Raw genomic sequence first — 12,468 nt, forward strand, 5'->3', positions numbered from 1 at the left:
AGCCAAGAGAAATATCACCTTCAGGTGATGCCTGGACAGGTCAGGGCATCCACAGACACTCAGGTGGCCTCAAAGACCTTCTCTGCCCTGGGGTGGATCATCAAACAGACAGCCCATGCACACACTGGGAGGTGGTCCTGTGATCCAGCAAAGGAAATCAGCCCAAAGCATCTCATTGGAAGCAATGTTTCCATCCCACAGCATCGCTGCTCTGCTTTCGCCCCATGCCCAGCATTGTCCTGGAGGCACCAGGTGACAGCAAATTTGGGCTGGAAGGGGATGAGGGGGACATTCATGTGACAGGACACTGTGAACCCATGCCAGCTTCCCAACATGAAGTTAGCAGAGAGGGACCTGGACAGGACCCAGCATGTGGCTATAGCCGTTACCACAGCTTAGGGAAAGCAAAGATTAATGTAATCATTTAATCCCAAGAGATTTCAGGATTCACCAACTGGATCTCATGTCTCCATTCACTATGGCACAGGGCACATGTGTGCACTGCTCTGCTCTTAGCTGGACCTCTGTTCCCTTCTGCTTTCCCTTTCCCTGAGCTCCTACATGTGTGCTCAGACCCCAGCTGCACACAGTGATGTTGCGTCCTGCCTGCAGCATCCAACCCACTGTTTGGCTGGTGAGAATGGGGACACCATCCACCCTTGGTCTTCCTGACTTCTTGCTTGGTAATGGCTCAGTGCCTAAAGCCTGCAGACCTCTCCACCTCACTGCAGCACACGTTGTCCTGCCTGATGCTGGTGGAGTATGCACATTCTGCATCTCCATCCTCCCTGCCTTTACTGATGCTGTGGAGAGATCCACAGGCAGCCATGCTGGGCTGGACACTGCAGGGAATGGGGTTTATCTTCAGGTTAGAAACACCCTTTGCCTGCATAAAATACACCCAACCACCACGGTCTGGCCAGGCAACAGGACAGCATTGGTGACACCAGCTGACTCACAAGGCATGTGTCCTTTCTGTCCCTCTGATTCAAGGTAACACATGTGATCCAACACCATGGGAAGATGCTCTATTCAGGGATGTTGTCCTTCGCTCCTTCCCCCTAAGCTAAGGGGACACAGGCAGAGGCTGGTGAATGGCCCATGGCTGCCTTGAATAACCCAGGTGCTGCCAGTCCCCAGGAGGGGAGCCAGGACATGGTAGTGGATGTTCTGCATCCCACAGGGATGGAGTGTTGGGTACTGCTGCAAGACCTCCTCCATTTCCTGGCTCCTCTGCTCACCAGAGCATCACCTTCCCACCTTCATCACTTGGGGAGCATAAATTGTGCCAACCCCAGTGCATTAACATAGATTTTGCATTTAAAGTTTATCACAGCTGTGAGCTCCTGCGTGGCTCCTTCACTGCCCTTCACTGAGTGTGATGGATCACTCCCCCTTCTCATTTAATGTCCCTTTGGAGAAGCCTTAGAGCAGTGTAAACTCCTGCTTCAACCACAGGTCTCCCAACACCCATCCCAGTGGGGTGGCATTCCTGGGATGGTCCATCCAGCCCCATGGCCAGGGCCAGGCAGTGAGGTCCTCCTCCTTCCACTGGCTGTCTCCCCTCTCCCTTGGTTTTTATTGCCATCTCCTGCTCTTTGGTAACATTCTTCCTTTCCCCATCCATCCCCACAGCAGAAGGGCTGCCCCTTTGGGGTGGCAGGGAAAAGCCCAGGCTGAAGCTGTATCTGCAGGTGTGATGGACTTGCAGCAAGGATGATGATGTCCTGTGCTGCATCAAAAGGAGTGTGACCAGCAGGTCAAAGGAGGTGATCCTACTCCTCTACTCTGCTCTTGTGAGACCTCATTTGGAGTACTGTGTGCAGTTCTGGTGTCCTCAACATAAAAAGGACATGGAACTGTTGAAACAAGTCCAGAGGAAGCCACGAGGATGATCAGGGACTGGAGCACCTCCCATATGAAGACACGCTGAGAAAGTTGGGGCTGTTCAGCCTGGAGAAGAGAAGGCTGTGTGAAGACCTCATAGCAGCCTTCAAGTATCTGAAGGGGGCCTACAGGGATGCTGGGGAGGGACTCTTCATTAGGGACTGTAGTGACAGGACAAGGGGTAATGGGTTCAAACCTAAACAGAGGAAGTTCAGGTCAGATATAAGGAAGAAATTCTTCCCTGTGAGGGTGGTGAGGCAGCTCACATCCAGTTTTTTGCCCATCCCTCCCCAAGCCCTTCTCTGCAGGGCTGCTCTCAATCCATTCATCCCCCTGTTTGCATTGATACAAGGAGTCACAAAAGCACAAAACGTAGTAAGTTCTAAGTAATGATAAGTTTGATGGTTTTGTAATGGAAAATAACCGTGGTGCCTGAAGGTAGTTGACTTAGTTTCAGGTCCTCAGAACATTAGTACAAAAGGTGTGAGAAAAGCAGAATGGAAGAACAGGACCTGGGGGTGGGGAGTATCTGGGACTAGCTGATGGCCAGGATGGAAGCACTTAAACTAGCTGATAAGTAGAAGGACAGGATGATTGCTATGTCTGTAATGTTAATTAAGCTGGGAAAAGTAAACGATCCTTAAAGACCACCACCACATTTTTGTATGAATGCGGGAAACTTTCTGGAAATGATGTAATATGCCCGGTGACCATATAAGGATGGCCTGTATAGCAATGCGGGGACACACGTTAGGAGGAGCTATCCCCCGTGTCTCCCGGCACCGCAATAAAGAATACCTGCTTGTCAGCTTGAAACTCTGTTGGCGAGTTTGTTCATGGAGTTTTCCCCGAATCAGCATTGATACTGGGGATTGTCATGACTCAGCTGCAGGACCTTGCACTTGGCCGTATTGAACTTCAGGTTCACATCATGTGCACTCCTCAAGTGTGTCAAGGTCTCTCTGGATGGCATCTGTTCCCTCTAGGAAATCAACTGCACCTCTCAGCTGGTGTCATCTGAAAACTTGCTGAAGGTGTAATCAATCCCACTGTCTATGCCGTTGATGAAGATATTAAACAGTGCTGGTCTCCGTACAAATCCTGGAAGGTCACCACTTGTCACAGATTTCCACCTGGACATTGAAATGTTGACTACAACTCTTTGGATCTGGCCACCCAGCTGATTTTTCATGTATCTAACAGCTCACCCATCAAACCCATCTCTCTCCAATTTAGAAGCAGAAGTGTTGGGGGGTTGACTGTATCAGAGGCCTTACAGAAGTCCTGAACCCCATCACTGCAGTTTGTAGGATCTAACACTGTTTGAAGAGCCATCAGGTAGCAACCTGTCTTTCCCTGTCTATCCCTGACACAGAATCAGAGATGCTTCAATCCACTGCAACCCACTCCGTGTTGGGTCTAGGGGCACTGTGGGGCTGAGATCTCTGACCCCACACATCAGGTGTTGGTAGGTGCATGCAGCATCACACCTGCCTTGCAAGAGGCTCAGTCCCAGGAAAACCCAATCTTTGCACCCACAGCCAGGACTCAGAAGATCCATCTCCGGGCTGTGTTTCAGGCTGCAAGTTTTACTCCAAGAAACAGGAGCACTGCTGGGCCGACCTCGAACAACTCCGTCATCTCCATACTCCTCTATCCCTGTCTCTGGGGGGAATATGAACCCACCCACAAACTACTTTGCTTTCGTCCGACACAGACCCCTCTGCAAGAGCAAAGGTTAATGCACAGGCAGCGTCGTGCCCTTCCAGAGCCGGGTGTGCTGGTGAATGCCAGATCTCTTCCTCCAGAAACAAATTGCTCTTCAACTATTGCCATCTTGTGGCGCCTGTGACCCGTTACGTGTTCCTTTTATCTGCTAATGGTGTTGGTGAGAATCAGCAGTGTACACAGGCAATTTGAAAATGAAATGGAAATGAATCAGAAATGCCTACGGAGGAGCCATTAGCATAAATCCAATCAAAGGGCTTTGTTTAACTTGTTAAAAATGACTAAATATTTAGCGGATGTGGGTGGCCGAGGTGATTCTTGCTCACACTCGGGAAGTTTTAGAAGCAAAACTAATACTGATATCTTAAATGGCTGAATTTAAAAGCAATTTTCTACCCTGAACTCTGCCTCCTCGGTCTAGAACTCACTGGAATATTGTTGCCTGTTCAAGGAGATCACCTCTAAAGTATTATCTTTGCTTCTAATAGCGGTCAACTCACGCAACAAGGATATTTGGACTCTATGTTGTGAGCATTGCAGGGTCTGTGGGCAGTGGAGAGTCACTTGGAGCAAACCCTGCCCATCCCAGTCATGCCAATGGTGCCCCTGGGTGGGACGCTGGGGATGCAGTACAGGACAGCACCACCAGTTGTGCAGGACTACCCTGACCTGCCTGTGTTACGTACCACCAAGATCATCATGGGCATTGTCCTGGTTTGAGCAGTAGCAGTCATTTTTTCTCCTTCTTGGTCGCTGGTGCAGTGCTGTGTTTTGACTTTTGGGCTGAGAATGCTTGCTGATAGCAAGTATGTTTTGAGTTACTGCTCAGGTGTTTGGTTTGTCCAAGGCCTTTTCTGAGCTCATGCTCTGCCAGGGAGGAGGGGAGGCCGGGAGGAAGGAGAGACAGGACACCTGACCCAGGCTAGCCAAAGAGGTATTCCATACCATAGCACGTCATACCCAGGGTGTAACCGGGAGAAACCCAGAAGGGCTGGAGCTCTGGGGGGATGGAGGAGGTATCAGTCGGTGCTCGGTTGGGCAGGGTGGGGTGAGTTATGGGTCGGTGGCTGGTGAGGTGTTGTATTCTCTTCACTTTTTATTGGCTTTATCATTATTATCTGTAGTAGTAATGGCAGTAGTGATTGTGTTGTGCCTTAGCTATTAAACTGTGTTTATCTCAATCTGTGGGGGCTACATTCTTTGGATTCTCCTTCCTAACTCTCCGGGAGTTGGGGGAGCAAAGGGGGGGAGTAAGTGAACGAACTGTGCGGATTTGCTTTAAACCACGACATGCATGATAGACTAGATTTAAGGAATTAATGTTCTATGATGAGGGTGGTGAAACAGCAGAAGAGGTTGCCCAAGGAGTTGGTAGATGCCCCATCACTGGAAACACTCAAGGCCAGGTTGGAGCAGGCTCTGAGCAACCTCATGTCTTTGAAGATGTCCCTGTTGGACTAGATGAGATTGAAAGGTCCCTTCCAACCCAAACCATTCTGTGATTCTATAAGCAAGAGCCATTCCAGTGCTTACAGTCTTTGTCCAAACTGGTAAACTTGTGTTGGGTTCACTACTTTGTCTCTAGTGCTATCTGATGAGTATCAGGAGGTGCAGATGAGGCTGATGTCTGGTGGCAGCTTCAGTGGTGGCTGGTGGCAGTTTAGGTGGCACAAGCAGACCTGCCAGCAGCCCCCTATGTTTCTTTGTTGCAATACACCCATCCCACAGCTGATCCCCACTCTCCAACTTCCACAGCACCTTTTGCAGAACCACCTAAATTAAATCAACCTCCAAAAAGGGCAGAGAACCCATTTATTTGGAGCCCACATCTATTCCCTGACCCATCAGTTGCACCATAGACACAAATAGTGCTAAGAACATTAGTCATAGCAAGGTTTGGCTCTACAGCTTGGATTAAATGCAATAACTTAGTTAAAAACAGTGCTCAGACTTGGCTCTGCAGTGACTCCTTGGACTCCACAGGCATCACTCGAGCAAGCGGTGGATGGGGCTTGGGGCAATGCTTTGCATTTGGGAAGAGCAGCTCTTTCCTGCTGCTTTGCTCTCAGGCACAGAGTTGCATCAGTGCGGGTGTTAATTGCATTTCTGGAAATCAAAGCAGCTTGGCACTGGGGCTGTTTGCTGGGTTTTGCTTTGCTGCTTTCCCCCAAGCACTGCCCCACAGCCAGCTTTGCCTTCCCATCTGCATAGGACAATGCTCCACCTGGAGGGATATCCATCCACAGGGACCCCCACGCTGCCCCTGGGTGTTTGCCTCTGTCCATGGGCTTATGCTGCTGCCCAAGCATGAGGTCCTGCAAAGGCAAGTTTATTTTATGCCAGTCCTGGGGAAAAAACATTTGGAATTGGCTACAGCAGGGATGGGAAAGCAGTGGGATGCAGGGGATGGATAAATGGGAAGATTTAATAGCATGATCATTGCTTTCCCTGTGTGTTTTGGTGGGTTGTTTTCTTCTAAATGCTGGAAAAAAGAAAGCCCTTAAAGAGGATGTGCACCACCACGCTGCAGCACTCCCCACTGATACAGGCATGCCTGCAGAGTGTAGGGCTGCATATTGGGGTGCAGAGGCTGCAGGGAGCCCCAGTGCCTCATCCATCCATCCATCCATCCATCCACATGTCCCATCATGGTGGGAGATCCAGCCCCACCAGAGAGATCTCACCTCCTGGCAGCTCCACTGATGGTCCCTGTGAGACTATTATGGTAACAAGCTCACATTCAGCCCCTCAAGGAGAGCAAACCACTGAACCCCTGCTCAGGGATTTGTTTTGTTTTTACCTTTCCAAAGGGAAAAATACACCACTGTACAGCAGTGATCCCTGCAGAGACAAGTGGTTGCATCGGACACATGTGGCCTCTTCCAGGGCACCTCACCCGCAGCCCTGAAAGCACTTTGCTGACATTGTGCCTGTTTCCCAAAGGAGGAATTGGGGGTATAAACCTCTATTCCCTGTTAGCGGAAGTTCTGGGTGACCAGTTGTGTGATCCCAGGGTGAGATTCAGCTCTACTTCAGCAACCAATAATTCAGACGTGTTAAATGGATCCTTATTAGACATTCATCAGTGGATATTCCTGGGGCAGAAGGAGCAGAGGCAGGGACAGACCTGCAGGGCTGTGTGTCACCCTGTGGAGGGGAAAAGGAAGCTGGTGCAGCAGCACTCATCACCACCCTCTGGTTCTCAGCAGGCAAAGCAATCAGGGTTGCTGAGGTTGTTTTACTCTTTGAACAGTTCCTTTTCTCCCTGGGAGCTGCTTGCTTTGCTCCCACATCCAACCAACCTCAGTTCAGCATCAGCAAGTGCCTGGAACCTCAAAAAACAAAGCACCCAAAGCAAGACGGAGTTCAAGCTGAGGCCATCGGTGGTGGTGAAGTGGTGCACATCCCACCTGCATCTTGATGGGACTTGAGCAAACTCTTCTGGATGAAGCCCCAGCCCCTCTGCACCAGTCCTGCTGGAAGGTCTGAGAGGTCTTTTAAGATGAAAGAGGGTAGATTTAAATTGGATAGATTATTTGGATTAGATAAGAAATAAGTTTTTAATAATGAGGGTGGTGGAACACAGGAATAGGTCACCCAGAGAAGCTGTGGATGCCTCATCCCTGGCAGTGCTCAAGGCCAGGCTGGACAGGACTTGGAGCAACCTGCTCTAGTGGAAGGTGTCCCTGCCCATGGCAGAGGATTGGAACTAGACAATCTTTAAAAGTCCTTTCCAACCCATTCCGTGATTCTACAATTCCATGGTTTAAACAGCATGTTTCCCTTCTGCTGTGCTTTGGCAGCAGGACAGCATTTCTCCCATGGGTCCACCTGAACTCCCACCCATCAGCACCGACCCCCCCCAGCTACTCGGTCGAGCTGGCAGCAGTGGGAGGCAGAAAAATCCTGGATGAAGAGTAAGTAAGAAGACTCCTTGCCAAAGAAATTATCTGAAGCAGGTGGTTCCAGCTCGGAGGAACTCAATTTATATTCCCAAATGACATGCTGGGAGCTCACAGCTCCATCAACAAGCACAGTGCAGGCGAGGCAGATGTTCCAGTGAGTGCCAGCAGCTGGAATAGGATAGCTGGCTCAGTTTGGCTGCACCCATCGCTCCAGACGGTAATGTGGGAAGTCAAGGCTCATCCCAAGGGAGCCTGTATCGGGTGGCTGCAGGTCTGGCTGGCAGGTTGGCAAGCCCTATCTGAAACAAAGAAGGGAGCAGCTCACAAAGCCAGGCAGGAGGAGCAGCTCCTTGATTATTTATAGGCTCAAGCCTTGGAAAAGGTCTTGGTGCAGGAAAGCACAGGGTGTACGGGCTGTGCACGGGAGCAAAGCAGCCTCCTGATGGTGATCACACGGTTGGGCTAGTGCCATCTGTGTTGCAGAAACAGCTCTCCTCAGGGCATGTCTCTGCCAAAGCTTTTTTGGCATGGGGGAATGCCCAGGCTCAGCATGGTGGGATGAGACTTGTGAGAAAGAAGCCTTACAAAGGGTGAAGGACACAAGCAGCATGTAGTGAGCAATGCAAGGCATGAGGCTCGCCTATTAAAGCAGATGTCATCAGCGTGGGGCTGGAGGGGAAGGAGGTGGCTCACTGTAGGGTGAGCAGCAGCGCTGCAGGGAGTGTGGCAGAGGAGCATCGCCCAGCCCCGTGTGCCTGGTTTGCTTCCCATGTGGTGACCAAATGGGCAGTAACCAAGAGCAGCTCTGCATGGAGAGCACCTAGGCACGAATTACCAACTTCCCAAACTGCTCACAAGGCTTCATGGAGGAGGCTCACTTCTACATGAGGCACAGCTCAGCCTGCCCACCCCGTGGAGAGCCCTCACCACACCTGCCCAGAGCTGGTGGCTGTTCCTATGAGCCAGGTGGATGTCTGGGCAAATAAGCAGATAGAAACTGGGATGTGGACTTTCTATTGGGGCTTTTGGGATGGCTGAGTGCAGAAGCAAAGTAGGAAACACTGCAAAAGGGACGAAGAAGAGATGGATATTGTGAAGGTGTCTCTAGAGTCAGAGCAGCTTTAAAGCACAATGGTGTTTAACTGCTGGTGCAAAAGCAGACAGCAGCCCCTGGCCCAGCCCACAGAGGAGAACAAGCACCAATACCCCAGCAGCATTTGTGTACACACCTCCCTCCCCATCCAACATCAGCAGTCATTGGAAAATGAGGTCCAAGCAAGCCTAGTTGGAACCCATCGACCATTTGTAGGCAGCATCACCTCATTGGACCAGTACACAGTGCAGGTGGGTTAGGGGCTGGTGCTGGAGCAGCACCCACAACTGCAGACACCCTCCCATAGGTGCTCTTTCCATGGTAGATGCTAACCTGGGTGCAGGGGGTTCAGCCCAGCCTGAGCCCACCAGGGCTGGGGAAAGGGCACCCAGGCAAAGGGAGCACTGGATAAATAGACCCTGCAAAAACACAGAGGAAACTGCCCTGCCTTAAACTGCTGTAAACCACGATGGAAACATCTAATCTAAGCTGTGAGGCAGTTATAATTTATTTTGCTTTTGCCAAGGCTTTTGATAAAATCTCACGTCAGAGGCTATTAAAGCACCTTATCAAAGGTTAAAGGGGCAAAGTCCCCGTTTGGCAACAGAAAACAGACAGGGAACATCTGCTCCTCGACGCAAAAAGGAGCAAACGCCGAGGCACAGCAGAGGCCACTGCTGGCATCATTATTATTTATTTAATACCACTTGTGTATTAATGAGAAGCAAGAAGAAGAGAAAAATGAGGCAAGGGAAGCTGATAATAACACAAACTCACTTTGCTTTGTCAAAGCAGTGAGAGGTGGGGGGAAAGCTATGCTGAGAGATGTGTTTTAACATGAGAAATATCACACCAAAGTTAAAGCTTTTGCATCAAAAACACATGCCCAGCCCCACACACCAGTAGAAGCTGTTTCAGTGCATTAAATCCGGTGTTCAAGCAGGGCTGAGCCAGCTGCTCCCATTTTACCAGCCACTTCATTGTGAATCCTGCAATGAGGAAAAACACAAAGATCACTTTCGCTGTCAGTTCTTACCCTGGTTTTAATCAGCAAGATTTTCTCATGCTCTTGTGGTGCCACAGCTCCTTGGTTACAAACATTGCAGGGGGAGGCTGCATTGTTTTGTTTAAACGCAAAAGTTTCTGCTGACATTTAAGAAACAGAGAAGGCAGAGTTCAAACCTTGAGTATTTTGTACACACCAAAGATGCAGAACCAAGTCAAAAGCTTACACAAATCAGAAACACTGCTTAGATTTAACCTGGATGTATCACAACAAAGCACTTTGGCCAAGGAAATCTGAGCTGTTAATAATCCATGCTCTGAGTCATCCAAGGGAAAAAGACTGAAGAAATGCAGACCCTGCACCTGTAAAGGTGAAGGACATGGGTTGTGTTCCTCATGTCAGCACAGGAGTCAGTGGCTCTGATAAGACTGAGAGATCAGGAGGGATCCATCTTGTCTTTCCCTCTTTGCACTTCCTGAGGTGTGCAGAGCAGACCTTCTCGTGACATCAGACCAAATCTCTCCAGATCACGGAATTCCTGCTGGAGATTTTGCACACAGATGGTGATAAAAGCCCTTGGGAAAAAAGGAAGGAAGGAAGGAAGGAAGGAAGGAAGGAAGGAAGGAAGGAAGGAAGGAAGGAAGGAAGGAAGGAAGGAAGGAAGGAAGGAAGGAAGGAAGGAAGGAAGGAAGGAAGGAAGGAAGGAAGGAAGGAAGGAAGGAAGGAAGGAAGGAAGGAAGGAAGGAAGGAAGGAAGGAAGGAAGGAAGGAAGGAAGGAAGGAAGGAAGGAAGGAAGGAAGGAAGGAAGGAAGGAAGGAAGGAAGGAAGGAAGGAAGGAAGGAAGGAAGGAAGGAAGGAAGGAAGGAAGGAAGGAAGGAAGGAAGGAAGGAAGGAAGGAAGGAAGGAAGGAAGGAAGGAAGGAAGGAAGGAAGGAAGGAAGGAAGGAAGGAAGGAAGGAAGGAAGGAAGGAAGGAAGGAAGGAAGGAAGGAAGGAAGGAAGGAAGGAAGGAAGGAAGGAAGGAAGGAAGGAAGGAAGGAAGGAAGGAAGGAAGGAAGGAAGGAAGGAAGGAAGGAAGGAAGGAAGGAAGGAAGGAAGGAAGGAAGGAAGGAAGGAAGGAAGGAAGGAAGGAAGGAAGGAAGGAAGGAAGGAAGGAAGGAAGGAAGGAAGGAAGGAAGGAAGGAAGGAAGGAAGGAAGGAAGGAAGGAAGGAAGGAAGGAAGGAAGGAAGGAAGGAAGGAAGGAAGGAAGGAAGGAAGGAAGGAAGGAAGGAAGGAAGGAAGGAAGGAAGGAAGGAAGGAAGGAAGGAAGGAAGGAAGGAAGGAAGGAAGGAAGGAAGGAAGGAAGGAAGGAAGGAAGGAAGGAAGGAAGGAAGGAAGGAAGGAAGGAAGGAAGGAAGGAAGGAAGGAAGGAAGGAAGGAAGGAAGGAAGGAAGGAAGGAAGGAAGGAAGGAAGGAAGGAAGGAAGGAAGGAAGGAAGGAAGGAAGGAAGGAAGGAAGGAAGGAAGGAAGGAAGGAAGGAAGGAAGGAAGGAAGGAAGGAAGGAAGGAAGGAAGGAAGGAAGGAAGGAAGGAAGGAAGGAAGGAAGGAAGGAAGGAAGGAAGGAAGGAAGGAAGGAAGGAAGGAAGGAAGGAAGGAAGGAAGGAAGGAAGGAAGGAAGGAAGGAAGGAAGGAAGGAAGGAAGGAAGGAAGGAAGGAAGGAAGGAAGGAAGGAAGGAAGGAAGGAAGGAAGTGCTGCCATTTGAGAATTTTTTAACTTTAGAAAACCATTATTTAACTCCAGGAAAATGTCAGATAAACCAGGTGGTTCCAGCAGTGTCAGCTCTCCCCAGGACTGCTGGATCCATCACTACTCTTTTAGGGTTCTGCTTACAATCCTGCATCAAAAGGATGTGTTTTTATGGCCTGGCACAAGCAATCTAGGAGGTTCCTCTATTGTGTGGAAGACAACTTCCTTCTGCAAGTAACAGAGGAGCCGACAAGGAGAGGTGCCCTGCTTGACCTCGTGCTCACCAACAGGGAAGGGCTCGTTGGAAATGTGATGCTCCAGGGCAGCCTTGGATGCAGTGATCACGAGATGGTCGAATTTGAGGTCCTCAAGACAGTGAGAAGAGTGTGCAGTAAGCTCACTGCCCTGGACTTCAAGACAGCAGACTTTGGGCTCTTCAGGAACCTGCTTAGCAAGGCTCCAGGGGATATAGCCCTAGAGGGCAGGGAGGCCCAAGACTCTTGGTTAATATTCAAGGATCACCTGCTACAAGCTCAGGAGTGTTGCATCCCGACCAGAAGGATGTGCAGCAGGAGGGCCAAGACACCTCCATGGATGGATAAGGTGCTGAGAAAAATTCACAGGAAAAAAGAGGCTTATAAAAGGTAAAAGCAAGGACAGGTGGCCTGGGATGAATACAGGGATGTTGTCCGGGAAGTTAGGGACCAGGTTAGGAAAGCTAAGGCCCAGTTAGAATTAAACTTGGCTAGGGATGTTAAGGATAACAGGAAGGGATTCTATAGGTACATTGCAAATAAAAGACAGACTAGGGACAACACGGGCCCCTCTGGAAGCTGTTATGAGAACTGGCTACCCTGGATTTGGAGAAGGCTGAGGGTCTGAATGACTTCTTTGCCTCAGTCTTCACTGGCAAAGGCTCTGACTGCAGCACCCAAGTCTTGGAAGGCAGACACAGGGACTGTGAGAATGAAGACTTTGGGCTCATTGTAGGAGAGGATCTGGTTTGAGACCATCTTAAGAACCTGAATGTACACAAGTCCATGGGACCCGATGAAATCCATCAGCGGGTCCTGAAGGAGCTGGCGAATGAAGTTGCAAAGACACTGGCCATCATATTTGAAAAA

Source organism: Melopsittacus undulatus, chromosome 5, assembly GCF_012275295.1.
Source record: "Melopsittacus undulatus isolate bMelUnd1 chromosome 5, bMelUnd1.mat.Z, whole genome shotgun sequence".
Lineage (NCBI taxonomy): Eukaryota > Metazoa > Chordata > Aves > Psittaciformes > Psittaculidae > Melopsittacus > Melopsittacus undulatus.